At 38.1% G+C, this 9759-nt stretch overlaps 1 pseudogene across 1 annotated transcript; it reads right to left on the minus strand.

The window, feature by feature from the left end:
* Window positions 1-1484: 1484 nt before the first annotated feature.
* LOC309632388 (large ribosomal subunit protein eL31 pseudogene) lies at window positions 1485-8958 on the minus strand (annotated as a pseudogene). Its single transcript has one exon. The product of its transcript is annotated as a large ribosomal subunit protein eL31 pseudogene (transcript).
* Window positions 8959-9759: the final 801 nt, after the last annotated feature.

Raw genomic sequence — 9759 nt, forward strand, 5'->3', positions numbered from 1 at the left:
GCAATTATGCATAAAGCTTCAGTGCACATAGAGAACAAACATGTCCTGTGGTGAAATTTTTTTTTTTTTTGAATATTTATCTAGGAGTGAATTTGCTGGGTCACACGCTATGCAAATTATCAGCTTTGTTGGACGCCGCCAGTTTTCTAAAGTGGTTATACCAATTTACATGAACTTTCATATAGTGTTCTGGATACTTCATATCCTTGCCAACACTTGGTAGCTTTGGTCTTTTTCATTTTAGCTATCCTGGTGGGTAAACAGATTTTTAAAAAAATTAAAAACATTTTAATCCAAGTAATGTATACATAGTTAAAAAAACACCTTAAAAAGCACATGAGGGCTAACAATAATAAGCCCTGCCTCACCCACAAACACCCCTTCCTTACATTTTTTTAAAAAGTCAGGGTTTTTTTTTTAAATAGGCTATTTTTTCAGGGCAGTTTTAGGTTTACAGGGAAATTCAATAGAAAGTACAGAATCCCCCCCCTCCAGTTTCTACAGTTATTAATATCTTGCATTAATATGAGTACATTTATTATATTTGATGGATGAACCAATTTTTAATTAAAATTTTTTTAATTAAATATTTTTCTGCCAGTTCTATTGAGATGTAATTGACATATAGCACTGTATAAGCTTAAGGTGCACAGCAAAGTGATGTGACTTACATACATCATGAAACGATGACCACAGTAAGTTTAGTGAGCATCTATTATCTCATAGAGATACAAGATTAAAAGAATAGAAAAAATTATTTTTTCCTTGTGATGAGAATGCTTAGGATTTATTCTCTTAATAACTTTCATATATAACGTATAGCAGTGTTAATTATATTTATCACAGTGTACATTACATCCCTAGTAATAACATAACTAGACGTTGGTACCTTTTGACTGCCTTTATCCAATTCTCCCTCCCTCCACCCCCACCTCTGGTAACCACAAATCTGATCTCTTTTTCTATGAGTTTGTTTGTTTTGGAAGTATAATTGACCTACGACACTATGTTAGTTCCTATTACACACAGTGATTCAATATTTCTATACATTTCAAAATGATCACCATGAAAAATCTAATTGCCATCTGTCACCATACAAAGATATTATATAATTATTGACTCTCTTCCCTACACTGTACATTTCATACCTGTGACTAATTCATTTTACAACTGGAAGTTTGTACCTCTTAATCTCCCTCACCTATTTCTCCCTTCCACCCACTCCCCTCCCCTCTGGCAACCACTTGTTTGTTCTTTGTATCTATAAGTCTCTTTCTGTATTGTTATATTTGTTCATTTGTTTTATTTTTTAGATTTCAGAGATAAGTGAAATTGTATTTGTCTTTCTGTTTAACTTGTTTCACTTAGCATATATCCTCCAGGGTGTGTTGTCGCAAATGGAGAGATTTAATTCTTTTTCATAGCTGAGTAATATTCCATTGTATGTATGTATACGTATATATATGTGTATATATATATATATATATATGTATATATATACCCCACTTACTTTATTCATCTATTGATGGACACAGGCTACTTCCATATCTTGGCTATTGTAAGTAACGCAACAATGAACATAGGGGTGCATATATCTTTTCTAATTAGTGTTTTTGTTTTCTTTGGATAAATAGTCAAGAGTAGAATTGCTGGATCATGTGGTAGTTCTGTATTTAATTTTTTGAGGAATATCCATATTGTTTTCCATAGCAGCTGCACCAATTTACATTCCCACCAAGAGTACACCTTTTCTCCACATCATCGCCAACACTTGTTATTTGTTGTCTTTTTGATTATAGCCATTCTGACAGGTGTGAGGTGATAGCTCATTGTGGTTTTGATTTGTATTTCCCTGATGATGAGTCATATTGAGCAGCTTTTCATGTGCCTGTTGCCCATCTCTGTGTTTTTGGAAAAATGTCTAGGTTCTCTGCCCATTTTTTAATTGGATTTTTTTTTTAAATGTTGAGTTGCATGAGTTCTTTACATATTTTGTATATTAACCCCTTATTGGATGTATTGTTTGCAAATATCTTCTCCCATTCAGTAAGTGGCCTTTTCATTTTGTTGACAGTTTTTCACTGTGCAAAAGTTTTTAGTTTGATGTAGTCTCCTTTGTTTTTTAGCTTTTGTTGCCCTTGCCTGAGGAGACATATCCAAAAGAATATTACTAAGACTCATGTCAAAGAGCATACTACCTATGTTATCGTCTATAAATTTTATGGTTTCCGGTCTTACATTTAAGTCTTTAAACTATTTGAATTTATTTTTGTATATGGTGTGAGAAACCAGTCCAGTTTGATTCTTTTCATGTAGCTGTCCAGTTTTCCCAATGACATTTATTAAAGAAGCTGCCTTTCCCTCATTGTATTTTCTTGCCTCCTTTGTCATAGATTAATTGCCCATTTAAGTGTGGGTACATTTCTGGGCTCTCTATTTTGTTCCATAGATCTATGTGTCAGGTTTTTTTTGTTTGTTTTGTTTTGTTTATGCCAGTACCATACCGTTTGATTACTGTAGCATTGTAGTATGGTTTGCAATCAGGGAGCACGATACCTCCAGCTTTGTTCTTCTTTCTCAAGATTGTTTTGACTATTCAGAGTCTTTTGTGTTTCCATACACACTTTAGAATTATTTGTTCTAGTTCTGTGAAAAGTGCCATTGGTATTTTGATAGGGGTTTCTTTGAATCTGTAGATTGCTTTGGGTAGTATGGTCATTTTAACAATTTTAATCCTCCAATCCTTGAACACAGTAGAACTTTCCATCTGTGCCATCTTCAATTTCTTTAATCAATGTCTTATAGTTTTCTGAGTACAGGTGTTTTGCCTCCTTAATTAGATTTATTCCTAGGTATTTTATTCTTCTTGATGCGATTATAAATGGGATTGTTTTCTTAATTTCTCTTTCTGATAGTTTGTTGTTAGTATATAGAAATGCAACAGATTTCTGTATATTAATTTTGTATCCTGCAACTTTGCCAAATTCATTGATGAGCTCTAGTAGTTTACTAGTGTTGTCTTTAGGATTTTCTATGCATAGCATTATGTCATCTGCAAACAGTGATAGTTTTACCTCTTTCTTTCCAATTTGGGGTCCTTCTATTTCCTTTTTCTTGTCTCATTGCTGTGGCTAGGACTGGATGAGCCATTACTGACATTTTATTATTAACTAACACTAGGGTTCACTTTTTCTGTCGCACAGTTTCATATGTTTTGACAAATGCATAATGTCATGTATCCACCATTACAGTATCATACAGAATAGTTTCACTGCCCTAAAAAGTCACTGTGCTCCACCTAGGCATCACTTCCTCTCTCCCCCTGAACCCTGGGCAACCAGTTTGTTTTTGTTTGTTTTTTTTTTTACTGTTTCTATAGTTTTGCCTTTTTCAGAATGTCATATAATTGGAATAATAAAGTACATAGCTTTGTCAGATTGCCTTCTTTCAGTTTGAAATGTGTATTTAAGTTTCCTTCATGTCTTTTAGATAGCTTCCACCCTCCCTCCTACCCTCCCTCCCTTCTTTTTTTTAACTGATGGAGTTTATTTTTAAAAACAGATTTAGGTTTACAGAAAAATTGACTGGAAAGTACAGAGAGTTTCCATGTACCTCCCCATCCCTGCCACCACACACACACACACACACACACACACACACACACACACACACACGGTTTCCCCTGTTATTAACATCTTGCGTTAGTGTGGTGCATTTGTTACAGTTGATGAGCCAATATTGATACTACTAAAGTCCATAGTTTATCTTAGGGTTTATTTTTTGTTTTGTATAGTTTTATGAGTTTTACAAATATATAATGCCATGCATTCACCATTGCCATAAAATAGTTTCACTGCCATGAAATCCCCTATATTCCATCTATTCATCTCTCTCTTTCTCCCCTGAGTCCTTGGCAACCACAGGTCTTTTACTGACTCAATAGTTTGAGGCAACAGTTTGAACTGTTTCAAGTTTTTATTCTTTTGTTTGTTATCTTCATAATTCTAGATAATATACTGTAGTGCTATTTATTGATTTATCAATTTTAGGTACCATCTACTGACTTCCTATATTAAGATGAGATGTAGTTCCCTTATACCACCTTTCTTCTCTCTGCTCTCCTCCAAGTATACTTATATTGCTGAATTCCTATCTTTATTACTGTTTCAGTCAGGGTCCAGCCAGAAAATGATTCACTATAGGTATTTTAAATAGTTACATAGGTGATGGGACATCCCAGGAGCCAAAAAAATGATGACAACCAGGAATTAGTATCATCAGAAAGTGTTTCTACCCCAGGGCTAGAGAAACACAGAACTGTGCCTAGTAAGAGCAGGGGTCACAAGAGAAGGGGCTGCCCAGAAAGGAGATAGAATCTGGGCTTATACCTCCCTTCCTTTCTGCAGTCAAGCTACTGTTGGTCAAACCACTCTGGAAGCCAGCTGGCAAAGAACCTAGAAAATGCAGTTTGGAGGAGAAATGCAGAAACCGGATCTGAGGGCAAAAAGGCATAATGGATGAAGTTCATAAGTGTATTAGTCAGGGTTCTACAAAGAAACGGTATCAATAGGAATTGGCTCACATGATTATGAAGGCTGAGAAGTCCAGACCCAGGAAAACCAATGGTATAGTTCTGGTCTGAGTCTGAAGGCCTGAGAAGCAGGAGAGCTGATGGTGTAAGTTCCATTTCAAGTCTGAGTCTGAAGGCAGGAGAAGACCAGTACCTTGAAGACAGTCAGGCAGAGAGAGTGAATTCTTTCGTACTCAGTCTGTTAGTCTACTCACACCTTCAACAGATTAGATTGCCTCTGACGTTTGGGAGGGCAATCTGCTTTACTCAGTCTACTGATTGAAATGTTAATCTTATCCAGAAACATCATCACAGACATACTGGAAATAATGTTTAGCCAAATATCTGGGCACCCTGTGGCCCAGCCAAGTTGAAACATAAAATTAACCATCACATTATGTAATTTTAAACTAGATACTTGTCTCTTTTACTTGTTTTATCAATTTTCACTTCCTACATTGTAAGATGAATGTCTCCCTTATCCTTTCTGCATTTTTTATTTCTCCTCCACCTACTATCAGCTTTGTACTTTTATTTTGTCATTGCTATTAACATTTTTCTTCTTCCCTGCAATTGAGTCCTTTTAAAATTGTGAAAAGTTTGATTCTAAAAATTGAAAACCAAAAAATGGTTTATGTTCTTATGACTATGTAAATAGTATTCAAATCTAGAATTACTGTCCTTCTTTGCAACACTTGGACCTCTTGAATGAGGACACCCCTAGTATCAAGGCGAAATGGATTCTTTTTCTCTGTACTCCATCAATGCTTTAAACCATGCCACATTTTGTTTAGTTCATTCAGACTAAGACCATCTTATGGATATTTTTTTTTTTGGTCTCCAAGTTTTTTTAATAAGAAATTTTTGTATTGACTTGGTCTGTTTCAGTGTCTAAGGTCTGGACTGTGCCAGGGAATGGATAACCTGCGGATGCTCCCCCAGCCCCCATTTTCACAGTGTACATTACACTCCAGGTGGCCCCCAACCCCACTACCGTCATCAATAGGGCTTCAAAAGGGGACCTCTTTATGGCATTTAATTCACGTCAGTGGTATAAACACTAATGAGACATAATCCCTGCAACACCTTGCTTTCAGGTTGAAATAAGCAGATTTTGTTAGTAACCTTTAAAAAAGGTTACCCTTGAGCTTTAGCTCCACATAAACCGGGACTAAAAACACCTCATGGGGCCACTACAAATAAGTGAGCTAAAAAGGAACTGTACATATTTCATTAAATCTAAGACTATCAAGTATATCATTTTAGTTTGTTAAAATGTGAAAAATGGCAATTAAGTTCTACATGCCAGTTTCTGGAAAAATGTGTATCTTAGAATCAACAAAACCTGCATGTAAAAGCATTAGCATTATGCCCACAATGTCCCAACTACCTAAATAGTCATTCTCAAGCCAGGTTGCCCTTCGAAACCACCTTAGAACACCTGCCTAGACCCTGTCCAAATATTCAAAAACTCCAGGGACTGAGGAGAGGGGCCCAAGCACAGTACTTAGGAAATGCTCTCCAGATGATCCTGTAGTTTGGAACTGCTTAAAGATATACAAGATTTTAGCTGCAACTAGAAAAGGAAAATTAAGATGCGAAGGCAGTTCTATAACTTTATTCAACAATCAGCAGTTAGTTCCCATCCACATTAACTGTCTGTAGATGTTTTAAAGTGGTGACAGGTACGTAGGTAACAAACATATAGAGCTTGTTTGGTGAATCTTCATTACGTTTTCTGGACAACCACTCACGGATACGGTATGGGACATTCCTTATTCCTTTGGCCCAGACAGCTTTGTTGAGCCTGGTATCAAATGTGTACATCTGGAGTTCCCATCTCCTTCATGGCAAATTTCTGGATTTCTTAGAGCGTCCGAGGGGCATGCTTCTCGAAACCCACTCCATGGATGTGCTTGTGAACGTTGATAGTGTATTCTCTGGTCACCAACTCGTTGATGGTGGACCGGCCCTTCTTCCTCCCGCCACCCTTCTTTGCGGGAGCCATCCTGCCGGGCCCTGGTTGGCACGGAAGGGCTCAAGGGATTGTCCATCTTATGGATATTTTTTGATTTTCCTTGATTTTCTAACTGCTGTTTGTTTTCTTGCGCTCTTTTAATGTTCCCAAATCATGCCATCTATGAAGTCATCTTCGTTTCCTCCTAGAGTTGTCTCATTGAATCCTTCTTTCTCCTGCCCCAGTTTATTATACTGATGACTCAATAGTCCTGCTCTATAGCTTTCATCCTGAGATTTTCCTTTGCTGCTGTCCTGATTTGGTTCCACAGTTTCATGGTAACATAGCTATCTGGGATGATAGGGAGTATTTAAGATCATGGGCTCTGGAGCCAGATGGCTCAGGGTTAGATCTTAGTTCTACAACTTACCAATAACTTAGGTAACTTATTTGGCCCCTTTATAACTCAGTCTTCTATTCTATAAGATAATAACAGCAATAGTATATACTTCATAGGATTGTTGTGTGGTTAAATGTAATAATACATGAAAAACACACACAGCACAGTGCCTGGCACAAAATAAGCACTCAGTAAATGCTAGCTATTATTAGTTATCTTCTTTCTTTATTTCTCTTCTCCTTGTTTTGTGGGAGTACATCCTCAGATGACTTCCTAATAAAGAGTGAATAGATCAGATATTCTGAGGCTTTGCATCTCTGAAAATATCTTTATTCTGCTCTCACACTTAATTGACAGTTTTGACAGGTTTAGAATTCTAGATTTTGATGACTCATTGCCCCTTCCCTTAAGTGACCCCGGACTATAACACTGTTAGAACTATCATATCTAGTTTCTATAGTGTTTCTGACTCATATTGTCACTTTTGTCTTATTTTATTCTTTTGAAATGATTCACTAAGTCCAAATCACACTCAAGGCAAGGGGAACTAGGCTCCACTTTTGGAGGTCCTAAAAAAGAATTTATGAACATATTTTAAGCCAACATGGTCTGCCCTCTGGGATCAAGTTATTTGCATTCATCTCACATACAAAATATCCTCACCCCATACTGAGAATCTCTCCTCAAAGTCCCAGCCCTTTATAACATCAGCTCAACGTCCAGGATGTTTCATCTCAGTTAGGTCCAGGTGTGGATGAAGTGCCTCAGATGCAGTTTCTTAAGCACAGGTTCTTGAGTACACTTCCCCTCGATCCGAATACCTGTGACTTAAAGGTACAGTCAACACCCCATGATGGGACAGGCATAGGATAATCAGAATAGACACTGCTCTTCAAAAAGTAGGAAACAAGGAGGTACACAAGGTTCACTGGTCCATTGCAATTCTGAAATTCAGCTGGACACAGCTTGGCTGTCCCTTCATTGGGATGCAAAGCCTGGGAATAATTTTCCATGGCTCCAGTTCCACCCTGTGGACTCTTGATTTCATGCTTTGAGTCATTCTTCCTTTTTTATGAAAGAGCCTGTGTCTGCAGCTGCACAGTTGTCTCAGTCTTCTTACTGATTATAGTAGTTTGTGGGTCCAAAGCACTCTTTCACTGTATTGTCTCCATTCTTTGAAGAAGACACTTCTCTGTGTTGGGCTTCTGCTGAGATTGATGAGTAAAACACTCTTCAACTTCCAGTTATGTAGTAACAAAGAGAACCTGTAGGTCCTACAGTTTACTTTACTTTATGAGGGTATGCTTATATTGCAGAATACTGGGATTCTCCAAGACTCTACTTCTTTTAGGAAACTTTTCTGGCATCTTTTCCCAAATGTCATCTGTTCAATTTTGTTCTTAATTTCACATTTTATAAGGCCTGCATCATTAATGTTATCTGTGCCATTAAAATATGAAACTATATTTCAGTGGTATTGACAATGTATCAGTCAGGAATGCATTCAGCTATAAGTAACAGAAAGCTTGCCACCAGTGGCTTAAACAAAGAGAGATTTGCTCACAAAGCAGGGTGCAGGCTGCACTCCTTTAAGGCAGTAGTGTCATCTAAAGCAAGCTGCATGGAATGGCAGAGCTGCCGATTTCTTTATAACCTACTTTAAAACACTGTAAGAAATGCCAGCAATCATTAATACTAATAATATCTATTTTTTACTGCTCACTTACCACTTGCCCTCTTCAAAGTACGTTACACAGATGAGCATTTCAAGCTCACAACAGATCTATGAGGTGGAACGGTTGATGTTATTGAACGTCATTCCTTTTCTTCTTCTCCAGGTCACAAACTGGCTGTGATGTTTCTAGGGTATGTGGCTTCACCAAAGTTCCTCCACAGCCTCCTTTTGCTTATCAGTGCATCAAGCAAACTTAGAGGAATTCTAGACTCCAAGGCTTTTGGGTTTTGGAGAAACCAGTCGGTCTAGCCTTTTCAAATCCATGTTAAAGATCCATGGGGTTCAGTATTCTTTTTTTTTTTTTTTTAATTGCTCTCCATCAACAACCTCAAGAGAGTCTTTTTTTAAAACTTTTGGGTTTATTTATTTATTTATTTATGGCTGTGTTGGGTCTTCGTTTCTGTGCGAGGGCTCTCTCCAGTTGCGGCAAGCGGGGGCCACTCTTCATCGCGGTGCGCGGGCCTCTCACTATCGCGGCCTCTCTTGTTGCAGAGCACAGGCTCCAGACGCACAGGCTCAGTAATTGTGGCTCACGGGCCTAGTTGCTCCGCGGCATGTGGGATCTTCCCAGACCAGGGCTCGAACCCGTGTCCCCTGCATTGGCAGGCAGACTCTCAACCACTGCGCCACCAGGGAAGCCCCGGGGTTCAGTATTCTTTCAGGATGAACCCTCTGATGGTGCTCCTGTGGGTGGATTGACTTTGTGCTTCTTGCCTCCCAGGAGGCACTGCAACTTTTGAATCTATTATAATTATCGATTCAAACGAAAACAAAAGATTTTACTTTGTCTTCTTGTTGATGTTTTCTAACTTACGCTAAGTTACCAGATTTCGTTTTATTTACTTCTTATCATCATACAACTTCTCTAACATCATTACAGAGCAATGGCGGACCGAGGTGTAGCCTCAGCTGCCGTAACTTAAGATGAGGCAGTAGCAACAGTTAGCTTGGACTCCATCCAGTCCGTGGCCACGTGGGTTTGTCTGCTTCTCTCCATTCTTCTCACCTCCCAGCCCCATCAGTGGTGAGAATCTGATTAGTAAGTGAGTCTAGCAGATATGAATATAGACCATCTCACTGGTCAACCTTTGTGTTTA

This window comes from Balaenoptera borealis (assembly GCF_965194805.1).
Source record: "Balaenoptera borealis genome assembly, chromosome: 7".
Classification (NCBI taxonomy): Eukaryota; Metazoa; Chordata; class Mammalia; order Artiodactyla; family Balaenopteridae; genus Balaenoptera; species Balaenoptera borealis.